Source organism: Equus przewalskii, chromosome 14, assembly GCF_037783145.1.
Source record: "Equus przewalskii isolate Varuska chromosome 14, EquPr2, whole genome shotgun sequence".
NCBI classification, from domain to species: Eukaryota; Metazoa; Chordata; class Mammalia; order Perissodactyla; family Equidae; genus Equus; species Equus przewalskii.
Window position 1 is genome coordinate 88,359,418 of NC_091844.1, and position 18,328 is coordinate 88,377,745.

The window sequence follows — 18,328 nt, forward strand, 5'->3', positions numbered from 1 at the left end:
AGGAGACCTCACCTGAGGTGGTGCCGAACACCGAATTAATGTCAGTATTTGCGCTCCATGGGAGAGCGGATTCTGGAGGCGAGGAGGTGGATGTGACCCCAAAAAGGTTTCTCTTCTGTGGTAGGTGGTGTGCGAGTTAGTGAGGTCCAGTGTCAAAGTGCATTGAAAAATTAAAAAGCGCACTAGATACAGAATGGTCCAGTAATTTCTGCCAGATCGTCCCCGGCCATTTTCCAGTATTTCTCAGTGGGGCAGGGACAGCGGTGGCGAGGAGAGGCGGCTATCCTGCCAGGAACGGTGTGGTAGAAGGAGCCCAGGCTCAGGCTCTGCTTTCCCCTGCTGTTCCTCGCCTCTCTGATCCTGGACCACTCAGTAACCTCTGGGGCTGTCATCTGTAAAACGGGCACGCTTGGACCCTTGCGACTGTTGGAAAGGAAAGCGTGAGGAGCCTCGGGCCCTGGGAGAGGACGTGTGTGAGTGTGGCAGCTGTGCCCTCTGCAGCCGCGGTCAGAGCCGGAGTTGTGCCCAGGCACAGATGGAGGAGACTGCGCATCCTGAGTGCACCTCGCCTGGCCCAGCTCTGCAGGGATGGGTGCGGTGCCCAGACCTGGCTGCAGCTGCAGCCTCTCTTTGGCAGGCAGCTGCCGTAGGAGCTCGGGCACCCAGCCAGCCGAGCTCCTCAGACACAGCCTTAGCACAGACTTCGTCGCCACTCATAGCTTAGCGCTCCAGCCTTCCTGTCACATGGAGCTTCTCAATTTGGGGTACAGAACCTTCAGGGATGGGAGCCGGTGTGCTTGAGGCCACAGGATGAATGTGGCTGTCTTTCTGTAGTGTCAGTTTCATTTGATGAAAGCGTTTCGTGTAGTCTAAAATGGATGTAGATCTGTTCTCAAGTGGAATGCAAAATTCACATGAATCTCATGATAACACGTGAGACTGGCTGAGGGTCCCTTCAGATGATGTCCCCAGATGCTGTTAGGCGGACACGTAGCAGTTTGCAGAGTGCGTTCACCTGTCAGGGCGTGCGCTCTCTGCTTGGCTGTTGGCGTGGCCCAGTGAAGACTAAGGTGGAGGCTCTCTTCTGAGAGACAGGTGACATAGGAAGCCTTCGTGTAACAAGAAAGACTTTGTGATGACAGAGGCCCTTCTGCTGGGCGCCCCGGCACCGTCACCTGCCTTCACTTGCCTGGTCAAATCCAGAGTGCCCTAAGTGGGTCAGGTGGCGTTCTTCTCCTGAGCCCGGCCTCCTCTCTGCCTCGGCCTCTCTCTCCTCTGAGAGAATCACCATGTCTGTGGATCAGCGTCCTGCCCGACCCCTGTGAATGAGCCACGACAGCTCACTAGGCCCTCGGTGAGTCGTCTTGGGGACTGCATGTTGGTGATTCACTTTGGGATCCCAGGGTGATCTTAGCACCCTGGCAGTGCTGTCAACCTCAAGCCACGACCTCACCTGTCAGCCGGTCTGCGGGAGAGTTTGGCCTCTGGTTACGTTTCTGGCTCTGAGTACTTGGGATTCAGATGGGGGCCATATTCAAATGTGTTACCAGGCACTGTTGCTTGTGATGAAAAACAGTGACCCGATGGTCACTGCATCTGACGGGGGTGTCCGGCTCTGTAACCCCATGGGCCATTCTTTGGGCTCCCCAGTGGGGACAGTTCTTGCAGCAGGTCCTGTCCCTCGGGGGAAGTGGTTGTCGTGGTGGGCACCTGAGAGGTGGGAGGCCTTGAAACCAAGAGCCACCACGCTGGCCTGGAGAGAGTCAGGTGCCCTCACACCTGCAGTCGCCTCCAGAAGGCACAGGGCAGGTGTGACCGGTAGCCAAGTGGGCCCCTTCAGGAGCCTGCCCTGACTCTGGGCTCCATGGGCCTGACTGTAGGTGGACCTGAGGGGTCTCCTGGTGTAGCATCCACAAGAGAGTCTGATGGAGGTCATTTCTGGGCCTGAGGGACATAGGCGGACCTGGTAAATTATAGCAGGGAGAGGGTCCTGGAGTGCTTCGTGGAGGCAGTTCCCAGTCCGGTCAGGAGAGAAGCAGTCGGAAACTGTCTGCAGCATGGCTGAGTGAATGGACAGCGTGGGGGTCGGGGTCCCTGTGAGCAAGAAGAATTTCATGCATCAGTGTGGGGTACCCTGAGGTGCCGGCCTGCTCTGAGCTTTGGTTGTAATCTAAGGGAGGAGTTCTCCAGAGGTTGCAGACAGCTGTGTAAAGATGTCTGGTCTGTGTGGCGTGGCCCAGGATTCCAGCCTGGAGGAAGAATATTTGGAAATGCTCAGAGTCTCAGTGTAAACACTTGAAATAATGTCTCCATTTTGGGTCCGCTGCACCTCAAGGAGGTGGTGAGGCTGGAAACGGTCCGGGAACAGTGGTTCATGATGCTTGTCTCTGGCGCTTACGGAGGATCCCTCTTAGGGGCATCTCATCACGTCCCCAGCGGCAGCAAGCTGTGGGGGAAGGGTCCTGGGAGCTGGGGGCCAGGAGGCCTGTGTCTGGTTTCCCTGTCACCATGTGTTGCCAGCACAGCTGTGGAATGTCTCCAAGCCTCCATTTTCTCATCTCTAAATGGGAGGAATTTCGTCTGCCTTGTCCACAGCGTTGTTGGGATTCATAGGAAGACTGTATACCTGGAAGGCCCGGAGAATTGTAGGATTTGTGATGATATTTTTATTACGTGGTTTCTTACACTGTTTTTCTGTCCGTTGTTGTTTTAGCCCTCGTGCTGTTAATCTGATTTTCTTATGTGTTTGTGCCTTGACTCCAAATCTGGCGAGAATGTTCAGGCTGACCCATCCTGTGTGCTGTGATCACCTGGCACTTTCCAGGGGCTGAGCACGGTGCTGGGCTCTTTACACAATGGTTTCTAACTCACAGCAAGACTGAGAGGCAGACTCTCACTGTCCCGTTTTATAGACGAGAAAACAGGCTTGCAGAGGTCACCTGACTCGCCCTGGTGGACTGGCGGTGGAGGCCACCCTCCTGGAGGCCATCCCAGACCCTCTCACACATGGCTCTGCCCTCTCCATAAGGATGGACTTAAACAGACCCAGCATCCAGGAGAAAACTGTGACTGGGGGGAGACTGGTTCTGTCCCCTTTCATGGCAGCCAGGAGCGGGGTGAGCCTGTTCTCTTGCTCATCAGGAGACCAGTGCCCTGAGGCTGGCAGGAGAGAATGCAGCATGAGGGCAGTGTCGGGCCTGGTGCTAGGAGTGAATTCCTGGACCTCTTTACCCTCAGTGATGAAACAGCTGAAAATGCAGACAGACAAGGAAGCACTCAGGTGCCTCTGGGAGGTCAGCTCTGTAGTGGGCTGTCCCGAGAAGCCAGGGCTCCCAGGTCCTTCCTGTGGTGGCCTGTCTCTAGGGCACCTGACCCAGTGCACCACTGGTCTGGTCGGGGGCCATTTCTTAGGCCTAAAACTTTTCATTTCAGACTTCCTGACAAGCCCATATAGAATTCTTGCAATTATGGGATGAAATTGTATCGTGCTGAGAGATTATTTGTGATCTTTGGTGCCTAGGGTTTCTTTTCTTCCTTGTTTTAGACCTAGAAAGGAACTGTGGCTACTTTAGCTCATCTACCAGTTTCTCAATCCCCCGAAGGAGCCAGAGGTTATGTGGGCTTTAACGTTCTTGTGTTTTTTTTTTTTAAAGAATCTTTTTTTTTTTTTTTTTTAAGATTTTATTTTTTTCCTTTTTCTCTCCAAAGCCCCCCGGTACATACTTGGATATTCTTCATTGTGGGTCCTTCTAGCTGTGGCATATGGGACGCTGCCTCAGCGTGGCTTGATGAGCAGTGCCATGTCCGCGCCCAGGATTTGAACCAACGAAACACTGGGCTGCCTGCAGAGGAGCGCGCGAACTTAACCACTCGGCCACGGGGCCAGCCCCGTTCTTGTGTTTTAACAACATTTGCCACTTTTAGGATATAGATTTGGTGTGGTGTGGTGGTGACTTGCATCAAAGCTCATGGAAATCCTCACAGCCATGTTACCCCTGCTTTGTCAGCAGCCATGGAAGCAACAGGGGCTGCCATGCAGATGGCTTACGGGGTGTCAGACCCTTTTTGAACACTTTGATGGGCACTCGCTCACTGAGTTCCCACTTTAGTGATGAAGAAACTGAGGCATCGGAAGGCTAAGTGACTTCCTCAGGGTCACATGTCTAACGGGGCAGATATGGGATTTGGGCCATGGATTCCGGTTCCAGGCTGTGCCCCTAACTGTGCCAGACAGGCTTCTCTTCAGTCAGAGTTCAGCACTACAAGAGGGGCTATTTAAACCTACCTGATTGATGCTGGGGCCGAGGACCAACTTACCACCAGTTTCCAGCTTTAGAGGCTCATTCTCATTCCACATTTTAAAGCTGTTATTTTTTCGGGGCCAGCCTGGTGGTGTAGTAGTTAAGTTCGTGCACTCTGCTTTGGCTGCATGGGGTTCACAGGTTCGTATCCCAGGCATGGACCTAGCACCGCTCATCAAGCCGTGCTGTGGTGGCATCCCACATGCAAAATAGAGGAAGATTGGCACAGATTGGACAATCTTCCTCACCAAAAAAAAAAACCAAAAAAAACCTTTTCAAATTTCTGTTGTGCTTAAGACATAGCACTAAGTGCTGAGGATGAAAAAATGAGAGACAGGATACCAGACTCCAGGAACCATGTTCCATGGGGACAGACACAGAGACAACACTGACATTAGCCTGTTCAGTTAGTGCAGCTGAAGGCCATGTCAAGATCCTTTCAGTGTGTGCACAGTCTGAAGTCTGTGCCAGTCCTGAAGCCAGGCATGGAGGAGAGCAGTGGAAAGGGAGAGGAACCATGGTGGTCTCAGATCCCTGACCCTGGCCTGGGCCCACTGTGGGCGGCCCTGCGGCCGGGTCTTTGGACATCTCCCATAAATGAGGGTGGGATGCCCCGCTGGCTCCCTGGGATATGGATACTGCCCGTGATTGCCTGTGAGCACACTTCACCTTTAAGAGGAATCCTTTGTGCTTGTATGAGGACTCCGTGAAATATGGCCTAGGATGAGGTGGTGGGGCTTTGTTGAGATTTTCACTCCGGAGAGGTAAATTAATCAGTGTGGCTTCCATTCGTTCCATTCCTTGGGCGCCAGCCGCCATCCCTGGGAACTGTCAGGTGATGTTTTGAGCCCTCCTGGCTCCAGATGTCACCTTTTACATTCTTCTGGGACCTCACAGTGTCGCCTGTGTTGGGATGCTGAGCTAGACGATTCCTGAGACTCTGCATAGCTGCCAGTCTAGGCTTCTCTGATTGTGGCAGTGGAGCAGGGTGTGGTGTTTCTGTTTAAAGCTGCAGTTTCCCGTTATCTCTGCACCAAATTAGAAGAAAATTGCATTTTGGGGTTTAAATGGTTACTTTGTGAAAATAAACTAAGAGAGGAGATGGTTTTCCTTGGAAAAGAACTATTTTAAGGCCCCTCTTTATGAAACCATAATTTCTGAGATAAAATGATTGAGATTCCTCGGAAGAATGGAGTGTATGAGAGGCAGGGAGGAAAATGAGAAGTCGTCGAAATCAGTGTCAAGTGGTCTGCTAATTAAAGAATGGAACCAGGGAAATGCTTTGCGCCCACAGAAGCCTCTGGCTCTGAAACACACTGGCTGTGTCTCTGGTTAAAACTTCCTTTGTGTCGGGGCTGGCCCCCATGGCCGAGTGGTTAAGTTCGCGTGCTCCGCTGCAGGTGGCCCAGTGTTTCGTGGGTTCGAATCCTGGGCGCAGACATAGCACTGCTCATCAAACCACGCTGAGGCAGCATCCCACATGCCACAACTAGAAGGACCCACAACAAAGAATATACAACTATGTACTGGGGGGCTTTGGGGAGAAAAAGGAAAAAATTAAAATCTTTAAAAAAAACCCAAAAAACTTCCTTTGTGTCTTCTGTGCAGATATGGAAGGATTGAGCGCTTTCTTTTTTTCAGGGTATAGGGGCTCAGCTGGGAAAGGTGAGAGTTAAGCTTTCTCATGATCCTGGTGCCAAGAAATAGCACCTTGTGAAGAAGGAGTTGGGAGATTGTCGCAGGAGCCTGTCGCTGTGGAGCAGCTCCGAGGGGCTCTCGGCCGGTGGGGAGGTGCATGGCTGCCTGTGACTGCCTGACGCAAGCTTTGGTCAGACCCCTCCCCTTTATGTAAAAGCCCCTTGACCATGACAGTCCATCTTTCATTTCCATACCGTACACACACAACTTGTTTTGAAGTGAAAACATTTTGTATTCCGTTTTAGCTTACGTATTTCATGTGACTAACAAAAATAGAGATGATGGACCTGTTGTTGCTGCAACAGCTCTGCGCTGAGCAGAGTCTCAGCTGAAGACGGTCTCACTCTGGAGGCTGAAGCCTGGATAGGCCAGCAGTGGAGTGTGTGTTCAGTGCATGTGGAGCATGCGCGCAGTGCATGTGGAGTGTGTGCACTGTGTGTGTGGAGTGTGCACTCAGTGCCTGTGGAGCGTGCATACAGTGTGTGTGGAGCGTGCACTCTGTGTGTGTACAGTGTGTGTGGAGTGTGCACACTGTGCGTGTGGAATGTGTGTGCTATGTGTGGAGTGTGCATGCTGTGTGTGCAATGTGCGTGCTGTGTGTGTGAATTATGAGTGTGCCGTGTGAGGTATGTGGAGTGTGCGTGCTGTGTGTGTGAAGTGTGTGGAGTATGCATGCTGTGTGTGGAGTGTGCATGCTTTGTATGTGTGTGCTGCGTGAGGTGTGTGGAATGTGCATGCCGTGTTTGTGGAGTGTGCGTCCTGTGTCTGTTGAGCATGTGTGCTGTGTGTATGGAGCATGTGAAGTTGTGTGCTGTGCATGTGGAGTGTGCATGCTGTGTGTGTGAAGTGTGTGGAGTATGCATGCTCTGTGTGTGGAGTGCATGTGCTGTGTGTGTGCAGTGTGCGTGCAGTGCATGTGGAGTGTGTGTGAAGTGTGTGGAGCGTGTGTGCTCTGTGTGGAGTGTGTGGAGTGCGTGTGCAGTGTGCATGCAGTGCATGTGGAGTATGCGTGCTGTGTGTGTATAGTGTGTGTGGAGTGTGTGGAGTGTGCATGCATTGTAGAGTGTGTGTGCTGTGTGTGAAGTGTGTGGAGGGTGTCTTATTTGCCAAAAAGTGCAAGTTTCTTTGCTGCCTGTTCCAATTAATGGTTTATTTGTTAGTAATAAATACAAGGCAGCCTAGCAAAGAGAAACACATTCTCTACCCACCTCCCACTTGTTCACGCACCTGCCTTCCTGCTGAAGAGGAAGCGGAGTTGCTGGCGGGCCTGGACCTAGGGTGTGCAGGGTGCGGTGTGATCCGTTGGAGGGCCTGGCGTAGATGACGCAGCCTGGATAGAGGCCAGTGCTGGGCGGCGTGGGGCGTGATGAGGGAGCAGGAGATACACACTCAGAAGACTTGGGTTTAGGCCCCAACTCCATTGCTAATGGTGGGTATTTGGGCAAGTCATTTAGTGATTTTGGCTTTCATCACCATCCTTATCATCATCCCTATTTTATACATGAGGAAATGTGATGATGATGATGATAATGACGTCTACCAGTGAGTGCTTACTTACCTGGTGCTGGGATAAGCGCTTTATGCAAATTATCTAGTTTTTTATTTATTAAAAATTTTTTTCCCAGTTTTATTGAGATATAATTGACATAACATTGTATTAGTTTAACATTAGTTTAACAACATAATGATTTGATGTATGTATATTTTGTGAAATGATCACCACAATAAGTTTAGTTAACATCCATTACCTCACATGGTTACAATGTTTTCTTCTCGTGATGAGAAATTTCAAGATCTACTCTCTTAGGAACTTTCAAATACACAGTACAGTATTGTTGACTCTAGTCATCATACTGTACATCACATCCCCAGAACTTATTTATCTTACACTGGAAGTGTGTACCTTTTGACCCCCTTCACCCAATTCTCCCAAACCCCAACCCCGCCTCTGGCCACCATCAATCTGTTCTCTCTTTCTATGAGCTTGTTCTTTTTGTTTGTTTGTTTTAGATTTCCCATATAAGTGAGATCATATGGTATTTGTCTTTCTCTGACTCATTTCACTTAAATAATGCCCTCAAGGTTCATCCATATTGTTGCAAACATGAAAAAAAATTTTCCTTCTTTTTTATGGTGGAATAATGTTCCATTGTGTATGTGCACATTTCTTTTATCCATTCACCTGTCAGTGGACGCTTAGCTTGTTTCCATGTCTTGGCTGTTGTGAACAATGCTGCAGTGAACACGGGGGTGCAGCAGAGTATCTAGTTGAATCCCCTGTTATTATTTGCGTTTTCCCAACAAGGAGTTTGTTGAAGCAGTTTGCCAGGCGAGCAGCACTAGTTGGCACTGGAGCCGGGATTTGAACCTGTAGCTCGGTTCCAGAGCATCTGACATACATTCTTAGGCTTCAAGGATGTTGTTTCTGGGGCAAGAATTTTGTAAATATACTTGGTTATAAAAATGTTTTCTTATTGATTTTTGTCACGAAGAATAGAGATATAACGGTAACCACTTCTGAGTGATGTCTGTAATGACGTTCAGAGGAGTTTAGAGGCCAGTGAGATCACAGATCTTAAGCACAGGTCCCCTTTGTCTCTTTAGAAATATAATTATATTTTATGGACCCAAGTATTTTGTTGCTTGGGCAAGTCCCAAGTGTCCTCATTCCTTTGGCATTATTCCTCTCGGCACAGAGTTCCGTGATTGTCTCTGTAAACTTTGCACCCTGGCTTTCTCTCTTTCCCAGTTGGGCTGTATGCGTCACAGATGAGCTCAGAGGTGCCTATCTGTATGAGCACCTTTCTCGAGTTTGGATTGCAAGTTTGAGGATCAGTGTGTACCATGATACCAGAATCTGCTTTGGCTTCTGAGTTTTGAATAGCAGGTAAGGAGAATTCTGATTGCCAAGGAGTTCATCTGAGCATTGCTGAATCTGTTAGATTCCTGATTTTGGATATTGAGGGCTTGCGTAGCGAGAGTTCTCACAAGGGACCCCTGCCTTGTTCCTATACAGTCATCTCAGAAATTAGATGGAGTTCCAGAATATAGGAAAAGTTTTTAATTAGCTTCTCTTTTTGGAGATTGAATCCTGCATTGTTTCTTATACTCCTAACCTCCTTGGATCCCATCTGTATCATTTCTCTGTCCTCATTGACTTTTCTGTAGCACCTGCAAATTTAGTATCATCTGGAAATTTAATTAATGTGCTGTTTACTGCTCCTTCCAGATCACTAATGAAGATGTTAACTAAGACTTGATCCCCAGAGCACCCGCTGGACACCTCCCCACAGCTTCATCTCCTGTCGTTTATCAGGCGCTTGCTTTATGGTCCTTTCTCCAGGTTTTCAGGCCACGCGGGAGTGCTTAGACAAAGCCCAATTTGGATTAATTTTTCCAGTAAGACTGTAAAAAGCTCTATGCCAGATTCCTCCCTCAACCCCGATGTGTTATTTGCTGTGTTCTTCCACGGCCTGGTGAATTGCTCTCTGCCCTTGGCCCTTGCCCTCTCCCCATGCCTGGCAGTTCTTTTTGGGGATGCAGAGAGGAAGCAGTTAGCTGCTGTGTCTTTGTGAGGCCAGGTCCCAGCCTCAGTGATTTGTGTCTGAGCTGCTGTGCATCTTGCATAAAGGTGCCCAGCCGTTGTCTTATTCTGCTCGGGTCACCATGACAGATACCACAGATGGGGTGCCTTAGGCAATAGAAGTGTATTTTCTCACAGTTCTGGAGGCTGGAAATTCGAGATCTGGGAGTCAGCACCGTTGGTTTCTCTGAGGCCGCCTTCTCCCGGTATCCTCATGTGGTCTTCCTCATGTGGTCTTCTTTCTGTGCGTGTCTGTGTCTTAAGGTCCTCTTCTTGTAAGGACACCTGTCCTGTTGGATTAGGGCCCACCCTAGTGATTTCCTTTTAACTCAATCGTCTCTTTAAAGGCCCCACCTCCAAATGCAGTCACGTTCTGAGGTGCTGGGGGTTAGGACTTCAATATGTGAATTTTGGGGGGACACAATTCAGCCCATAACAGTTATGGATTCTTTGATTTGTTTATTTCTGCAGGAGATTTGGGGAGAGTTCCATCTTGACTAGGTTCTCAGACCAAATGTTAGGTAACCAGCCTGCTATCACGTAATATATTCCTGCTGTTTTGTCATTCAGTTCATCTTGTAAGGCAGTACAGTAGACCCTAAGCTGGCACACACTTTGCATTTGTGTTTTTGACTTTGAGTGAGACCTTAAAGGTCTGTGACCTATTTTGCTGAAGCATTTTGAGTCACTCACTGTTGAGGCCTTGTTTGGGACGTGGCCTGGGAGGCGTGGCTGGGGAGGCGTGGCCTGGGGAGGCATGGTCCGGGTGTGACCCGGATGTGGCTGAAGTATGTGCAGCTCTCTTTCCTGTACCTGCTCTGCTGGAGGTGTTGGGGGTTCCAGGATAAAAACATAGCAGGCTGGGGTGTGGGGGGCATGCATCTGGTACAGCGCGGGGGACAGGCGCTGTGCAGGCAGTGGCTGAACAGTGGGGCCAGGGCGGTGACACACTTGGTGTGCGGGGCCCGGAAAGAGCAGGACTTCCCAGGCGGGGGGCGCATTTCAGGCCAAGGCTGGAGTTAGGATCCCTTAGCCTGAGCTGGCTGGGGATCAGCAACTCAAAGGGCAGGTCGGAGCAATTCATCAGCCCCACAGCCAGGGGAGTTTCAGGGTTGGAAGATCCCCGAGGGGCGGAGAGGGGATCAAGGAGAGGGGACAGGCTCGCCGGCTGTGGAGCACTGAGGGCCTCGGCAAGCCCTGCTCGCGGATGCCCTGCTGCCTCTCATCTGCCCGTCAGTGTCACTCTTGTCTCTCCATGGTCCCTGACTCACTAGACATAGAAGTATGTGAAAATAATCTTTAAAAAAACATGCAAGTGCTCTGAAAATGAGAAAGCCGCCTCAGTATGCTGGTAAATCTCAGGAAGACCAAAGGAGGGTCTTTAAAAATAATAAACATAAACCCAAGATGGAGAATAAGGGTGAAAAGATATGGCAGAAGGGTTGATAAATTAAGATTTGTAGATGTCTTTTCTGTAATTGGTGACTTGCTTGACTCATCCCTGACCCCATGAAAGGGTGGGTGAGTGGCAGCTGGTATTACCGGCAGCCGGAATCAATCTCTCGCCCCCGCATTCAGGAGAGAGCATCCCACATTAGGACTGGGATGAATTTTTCAGCAGAGGAAGGTGAAATGTCAGGAAGACTGTAGATCACGCCAGCGCGGGGTCCTCGGGAAATTAGAACAATGAAGAGCTGACAGAGCAGCGGGGCGGTGAAATACAGCCCTGTGCTCGCCCTGCACTCCTGAATCCTCCTGCTCCCAGGCAGCCTGGAGCTCAGCTCCCCCAGTGAGCAGGAGCCTTCCTGGGTCCCAGCGGCTCAGGGCCACTGACCCAGGCCCGCTGTGTGGGGCAGCCCAGGCTGTTGCTGTGGCTGTGTGGGGGCGGGAGTGGGAGGCAGCTGGACGGGCTCTGTGGTCCCTGCTGATTAAGACCCTAGGGTGATTGGACTTCTGCACATCCCCCACCCCCCCATAGGAAGTGCACTTTCTCCATGCTCTCCTGCCCAGGCCCAGCTTGGGCCTTCAGTTTCTCACCTCAACCGTTATAATTCCCCTCCTACAACTGATTTCCCTAAAACAGATCTTGACTCTCAACTCTGCTGCTTAGAAGCCAGTGGGGCTTCCCGTGAGCTGGGTGACAAAGCCCAGGGCAGTGCCTCTCGGTCTAGGCAGTGGGGCCGTGTCCTGGCCCTGACACTTACCGCCTTTGTGACCTTGAGCCGTGATGGACCTCTCTAAGCCTCCATTTGTTTCTGTCACACTGGGAATCTAATGTGGGGATTGCGGTGACTGTTAAATGCCCTGATGTATAGAGTGCTGGCACCGTGTCCTCATCCTCTGTGCGCTTGCCCCGGCTGCCTTTCTGCCCTCATCTCCTGCTGCGTCGCTCCAGGTCCTGGGGCTCTGTTTCTACCCCGGGTTCCTCCGTGCACTTTTACAATTCATGCTGCTTTCTCCGCCTTAAACATTCTTCCTCCAGATCTCTGCCTGGCAGTCTACTCATCCTTCAGGGACCCGCCTGTCACCCGTCTCATCCTCACTGTCCCCACTAACGCTCTTCCTCGCCTCCAGCGTGCACCGGACTGTGTGTGTGCAGAAGGGGCCATTGTGGGCCCCCGCGGGTGGAGCCCTCGCTCCAGCTCTGCCGCTTGTAGACTCTGTGACTGAGAGCCAGTCCCCCCGCCTCCCTGGGTCGCTGGTCTCCACTGGGCAGAGAGGGAGTATATTCACCTTTCTTACTGACTTGCGATGAAGCTAAGACGGGAGTACATCAGAAGTAGGGTTGCCAGAGAAAACACAGGACATCTCATTAAACTTGAATTTCAGATACCCAAGGAATACTTTTCAGTGTTGTTTGTCCTGTGCGAAATGTTTCTATTGTTCTATCTGGCAAACCTAGTCAGAGTGCATGCCCCGAACACAAGGCTTAGATGCCATCCTCCGTCTGACTGAGAAAGGCGGCCAGAGCAACTTAAGCCTGGGGCACCAGAGATCCAGCTGAGATAATCGGCAGAAGTCCCCTCCTCCTCTGCAGTGTTCCCAGAGCCCAGGAAGTGGCATGTCCTGCCTCCGGCTCGTCTGTCAGTCAGAGGCACCTCCTTGGGGAAGCCGCGTCTCAAGGCTGGCCTGCTTCTCCCATCTGCACCATTTAATTTGTCCCTTCTATCGCCTGTCCCCCTCACCTAGAGTTGGCGGTCAGCTTCCCGGTTTCCCCTACTCCTTGGAGGGCCCTGACGGAGGAGTCCCATCTCAGTGCTGTGTCCCTGCATCCAGGGACAGACATTGTTGGCTGAATGGGCGTGGTCCTGTTGATGCTGGAGCTGCTCAGCCTCCACTTGGACAGGCAGCTACACTGGCACTCACCTTGGAAGGGCTCTTGAGAGGCCCTGATGTCTAGGTTTTTTTTGTTTTATGTAAAAATGCATTTTTGTAAAGGTGATCATATACCTGCTTAACAGATCACACTGCACAGAGGGCTATATAATAAAAATTAAATCTCCCCTCCAGCCCTAACCACCAGACCCGCAGGTTCCCTCCCAGAGACAGCCAGTTACCCCGGGATTTTAGCAATTCAGAGTTAAAGAGTAGGGTTAATCTAAGGTAGCTGTGTCAGCTTGTATGCCAGTGTTCTGGAAAGGACATAGAACCATGCATAGAGCGTGTAAGATATTTTACAAATAAAATGCTTTATTACACCTGGAAATGAATATGCAAGTGAAAGAAGCATTTTTGGTTCTAGAATGATACCTACCTCATTCCACCTGAGACTTTAAGTGGGGTGCATGTTGCTGGGTTGAGTATGTGGGCAAGAACAAAACCCACAGAACTCTGCACTTTCCCATGACTCCACAGCTCTGGTAAGACCAGGGCTCGGCAGGTGGGGAAGGAGGTGGTGAGATGTAAGGTGAACAGGAGACCCCACCGCCATCTGCCCTGGATACTTGACATGTCCTTATTAAAGCCTTCCCTTGGAGTCCTTGCAAGGAGTTACCCTGGAAAACTCAGAAGGAAAAGGATCTCTGTTCTTGTGTAACCTGAGGCCAGCCTCCCCACGCCCGCCCCCCCCCCAGGCCTCACTGTGGACGGGGTGCTGGTGTTCACCTCTAGGGTGTGGAGAAGTTCAGCCCAGTTAACTTGTGAAGGGTGGAACTGACTTCTCGGAGGGGTGCTGTCCCCCTCTGACAGGAGGCTGCTGCGTAGGTGCCACCGGGCTGTGCTTTGTCTCGTCCAGTGACTCGCCTTGGCGTCTGGAAGGGGTTAAGTTTCTGGCCCTTCCACCCCGAGATCCAATGGCTCTCTCACCCTTCCCCGGGGGCTTCACCTATGCTGGGGATAAATCTTCAAATCTAAAAGTATGTTAAAAATATGCACTGAAAAGGATGAACAGGTGCTGAATGGCAGAGGTTAGCATTTGGGAGGATCTTGGAAAACTGGATTTGGAATATGACAGTACATTTTGAAGGGGATTCCCAGAAAGTGCTGTGATTGGGTCCAGAAATAAGCCTCCTCTCCTTAGCAAGGACATGGCGTGACTAGGGGCCGTCTTTTCGAGTAATCTCCTTGTATGCTGCAGACACCTAACCATGGTGCAAGCTTAGCCACTGCCCAGGATGTGGTTGCTGATGGCGGACGAAACGTCTGCTCACCTGGGATGAGCACACCTGGGGTGTCGACCTCCGCTGCCACAGAGCAGACAGAGAGCAGACTGAAATGGCCCCAGTCCCTGGCATGCATGGCGTGATTGACAGACTGGGGGAGGGGCCAACTGAGAGAGAATTGGGAGGGTCATGGGACTCTGTTCAGGTGTTTGAGAGGGAATGGCTGTGTTTCATGGCCCCTAGCAGGGTGATCTCAGGTCAGTCAATGAAAGCTACAGGGTGAGGAGTTCCTGCTGCACCAGAGATACTGTGGACCACCCCTGAGGAAGTTGGGTCTCTGCTCCTCCGGAGATGTCCAGCAGACGCTGATGGCCACTCACACCAGTGCTGCAGGGGTCCCGTGTCTGTCGGGTGACTGGACCCCGTGGTCCTTCATTCCTAGCCAGCCCTGGGTTTCTGCAATTCCATGGTGAGCCTACTCGTGTTCTTTGTAGAGGGTGGTGGTGAAATATGAGTTAGTGGGAGACTTGTCTGCCTGATCCTCAGTCTCAGTGTTTGTTGAATTAAGTGAATGGAAGGAAGAGAAAGAAACTCTTATAAGAGAATGTCTGATCGCTTCCAGATTTAAAATATTTGACTGCCTCCTGTATGTTCTAAGTGTGACCAAAACAAAGTCGTCAACCTCATGGGCTTTGTTTTTAGTTACATCCTCCCCTTAAAAAACTCCTCTTGCTTATAATTAATTTCTAAAAATCTTTTTTTAATGTGAAAACAAATCATTTCCAGAATCCCCAATTGTTGAAAGTATGTTGAGGTTGCCATATTCATAACTCATGCCTTTGGTTACCGACCTATGTCAGAATTGCCAAGTTGCCTTCATATGAAATTGATGATATGGTGAAGAATTTAGGAATTTGGGGTCTCTGCATGAATTTTCCATTTGATTTTGAAAGAAGAATCAGTAAAGAATCTTGCTTAATTAGTCTTATGTATAATAGACACCTTGACTGTTGAAGGGACCTGATCTCAGATGGGATGGCACCAGGGAAAAATCTATATAGGTTTTCCAAACCTATATAAATTATGTGTAAAAATCTATATAAATTACAGAGCCCAAATTATTCATCTAAAGAATTAATAAACTGTGTGTAGGGAAGAGTTATTCCTAAAAGATGTAGACTTAGTAATTAGTATACTAATCTGGTCTTTCAGAGATTAAAGCATATAAGGTAGACACCCTTGTACCTATACACAGATGGCAACCTTATTGCATTTCATAGTGTTTTACAGTTTTCAAAGTACTCCTCAAGCTGTTTCAACTTGATATTCCTGGTCATCTTCTGAGTGTAACATTTTCATATGCCCCATGTTATAGATGAGAAAACAGAGGTTCAGAGGAATTCATTTGCTCAGGGTCTTGTAGATAACTTATCAGAATCAAGTTTCCGAGAGAAATCTACTATTTTTCCCCCCAGCGATTATTTCCCTTAATGTATAGAAAACTAGGCTCATTTGTTTATTTGAAAAAAAATCTGATTTTTTTGGGGGAAAGAATCATAAAAAATTTGGCCATCGAAATTTAATAGATAAAAATAATTTTTAAATATTTGTATAACTATGAGAGACATCATACCCAAGTGCGGGTGTGCCCTACAATTTTTTGTTATATGTAATGAATTACAAATTTACTATAGAGTGTGTATTAATTTTTTATTTTTAATTATCAAGACTTTTAAAAGCCTTTGAGGACTTACTGATATTTCTGCTCTTTCTAACGAAAACTTTAAAAAGAGAAGATTTTTACGATATCCTAAATATCTTAATTTTTGGAAGCCACTTGTCTTCTTTGGGTTCTTGGGAAGAAAACATAACACACACTGGTTTGCTGTAGTCAGTCTTCAGTGACCCTGAAATGCTGTTTTCTGACCTTAGTTCTGAACTAAGAACGTACTCCTAATATCGAAATAACTCCTCGTTCCTGCTCTCTGACAGAATGTGGTGATCTGCTGGTTGACACCTGCCCTCACTGGACACCTTTACTCGTATAGGGTGGTAGCTGCGTCCTCCCCTCTTCCCAGAGGAGCTGTGCTAAAGACAGAATATTCCAGTTTGAGGAATCACAGGAAGCTTCTCTGACCTCCCGGTGGGCAAGCTGCAACCACAAGAATGTGCGGTCACACATCTTAAGGCCAGTTCAAGGGAGCAGACTTTTAAAGCTAAAGGTGTGTGTGCGTGTGGAAGCTTTCACTCATGCTGTAGAATCTTTCCTGATCTGCTCCTGGTTTGCTTTCACCGTCTCCATCACAATTCACCTCCTGTTAAAAAGTAGTACAAGCGTTATTAGAAGAGAAGGGAGGTGTGAGCCAATGCGTTTACTCTGCCCCCGGTTGGAGGTGTCTGTCCTTTGGGGGGGTCTTCCTCTGGTCCTGGGCAGGCCCCAGCCATGTGCATGCTCTCTTCCTGCCTCTTTTAGCCAGGACGCTGCAGATTTTGGGAGATGAGGTTTTTGTAGACAGTATATAGTTGAGTTGTATGTGTGTGTATGTTTTTTTATTCACTCTGCCAATCTCTTTTAATTGATGTATTTAGACCATTTACATTTAAATTATTGATACGTAGGGATGAATTGTGCCATTTTATTATTTGTTTTCTGTTTGTTCTCTTTGTTTCTTGTTGCTCTGCTTCTCTTTTGTTGTCTTCCTGTGAGTTACTTGAACATTTGTAAAATTCCATTTTGATTTATTTACAGTGTTTTTGAATATATTGCTTTGTATAGTTTCTTAGTGTTTGCTCTAGATATTACAATTTACATACAGAACTTACTAAGTCTACTTTGAGAGATGTATAGAAACCTTTCCCTTCCCCACTTTTAAAATAGAATTATCTTAAGTGTTTTCTCTATGTACATTGACCATCAGAGGTGGTGTTTATATATATATTATTGTATTTTTTTTGCGTAACGATAGAAATTTATCTTCTCACAGTTCTGGAGGCTAGGTGTCCCATATCAAGGTGTCAGCAGGGCTAGTTCCTTCTGAGGCCTCTCCTTGGCTTGCACATGGCCGTCTTCTCCGTGTCCTCCTGTGGGCTTCCCTCTGTACTAGCTTACAGTTTTTTCGTCAACCATCGAACATGATTTAAGAATCTTAGGGAGAAGGATAGTCCATTATATTCTGATGTTACCCGTTCTGTTGTTCTAATTTCCTTTCTGAAGTCCCAAGCCTCTTTCTTATCGTTTTCTTTCTGTTTCTTTCTTTCTTTAGCCATTCTCTAAGTGTAGGTCTACTGGCCAAATTTCTCTTAGTCTTCCTTCTGAGAATGTCTGTATTTTCCCTTCATTCCTGAAGGGTATTTCCACTAAATGTAGAATTCACAGCTGACAGTTCATTTCTTTCAGTATTTGAAAAGTATTGTGCCACTGCCTTCTGGCCTCCATGGTTTCAGATGAGAAATCTCCTGTAACTGGAGCTGGTGATCCTGTAAGCAATGCATTGTTTCTCTTGCTGCTTTCTTTATTTGTTCTTTGTCTTTAGTTTTCACATGACTAATTATGATGTGTCTTGGAATGGATTTCTTTGGGGTTATCCTATTTGGATTTTCTCAGCTTCTTGAATCTGTAGGCTGTGTCTTTTACCAAATTTGGGAAGTTTCCAGCCATTGTTTCTTTAAGTACTTTTTCAGCCCCATTCTCCTGTCCTGAGACTTTACTGAGATGAATGTTAGCTCATTGCTGCTGTCCCACAGGTTCCTGAGACTCTGTTTTATTTTTTTGTCTGTTTTCTCTCTGGTGTTCAAACGTGGTATTTTCTACTGTTGTATCTTCAAATTCATGGATTCTTTCCTCTGTCATAATCATTCTGCTATTGAACCCATCCACTGAATTTTTATTTATCTTTTTAGTTATTGTTTCCATTTGGTTCTTTTTTATATCTTCTATTTCTTTGGTGAGATTTTCTGGTTTTTTTTTTCTTCTTCATTGGTTTCAAGGGTATTTGTGGTTACTCACTGAAGCATTTTTGTGATGGCTGCTTTAAAACCCCATCAGACAATTCCAGCGTTGCTTCATCTTGGTGTTGGCGTCTGTTGATTGTCTTCCTTACTCACACTGTGATTTTCCTGGTTCTGGGGAAACTCTGGATCTTATT

General features: G+C 48.4%; 1 protein-coding gene across 10 annotated transcripts in view; it reads left to right on the plus strand.

Moving 5' to 3' along the window:
* EIPR1 (EARP complex and GARP complex interacting protein 1) overlaps positions 1-18,328 on the plus strand; it is a 136,364-nt gene that overhangs the window by 31,892 nt on the left and 86,144 nt on the right. Inside the window, exon 1 of one of the 10 annotated variants that reach the window (XM_070571797.1) lies at positions 1,064-1,354. The exons of 5 other annotated variants lie outside the window; for them this stretch is intronic. The gene's annotated coding sequence lies outside the window, so the exon portion shown is untranslated. Of the gene's footprint in view, positions 1-1,063; positions 1,355-8,688; positions 8,887-16,175; positions 16,327-18,328 lie in introns of those variants that run through there. 4 more of the 10 variants (XM_070571790.1, XM_070571798.1, XM_070571793.1 and 1 more) reach the window with 4 other exon arrangements.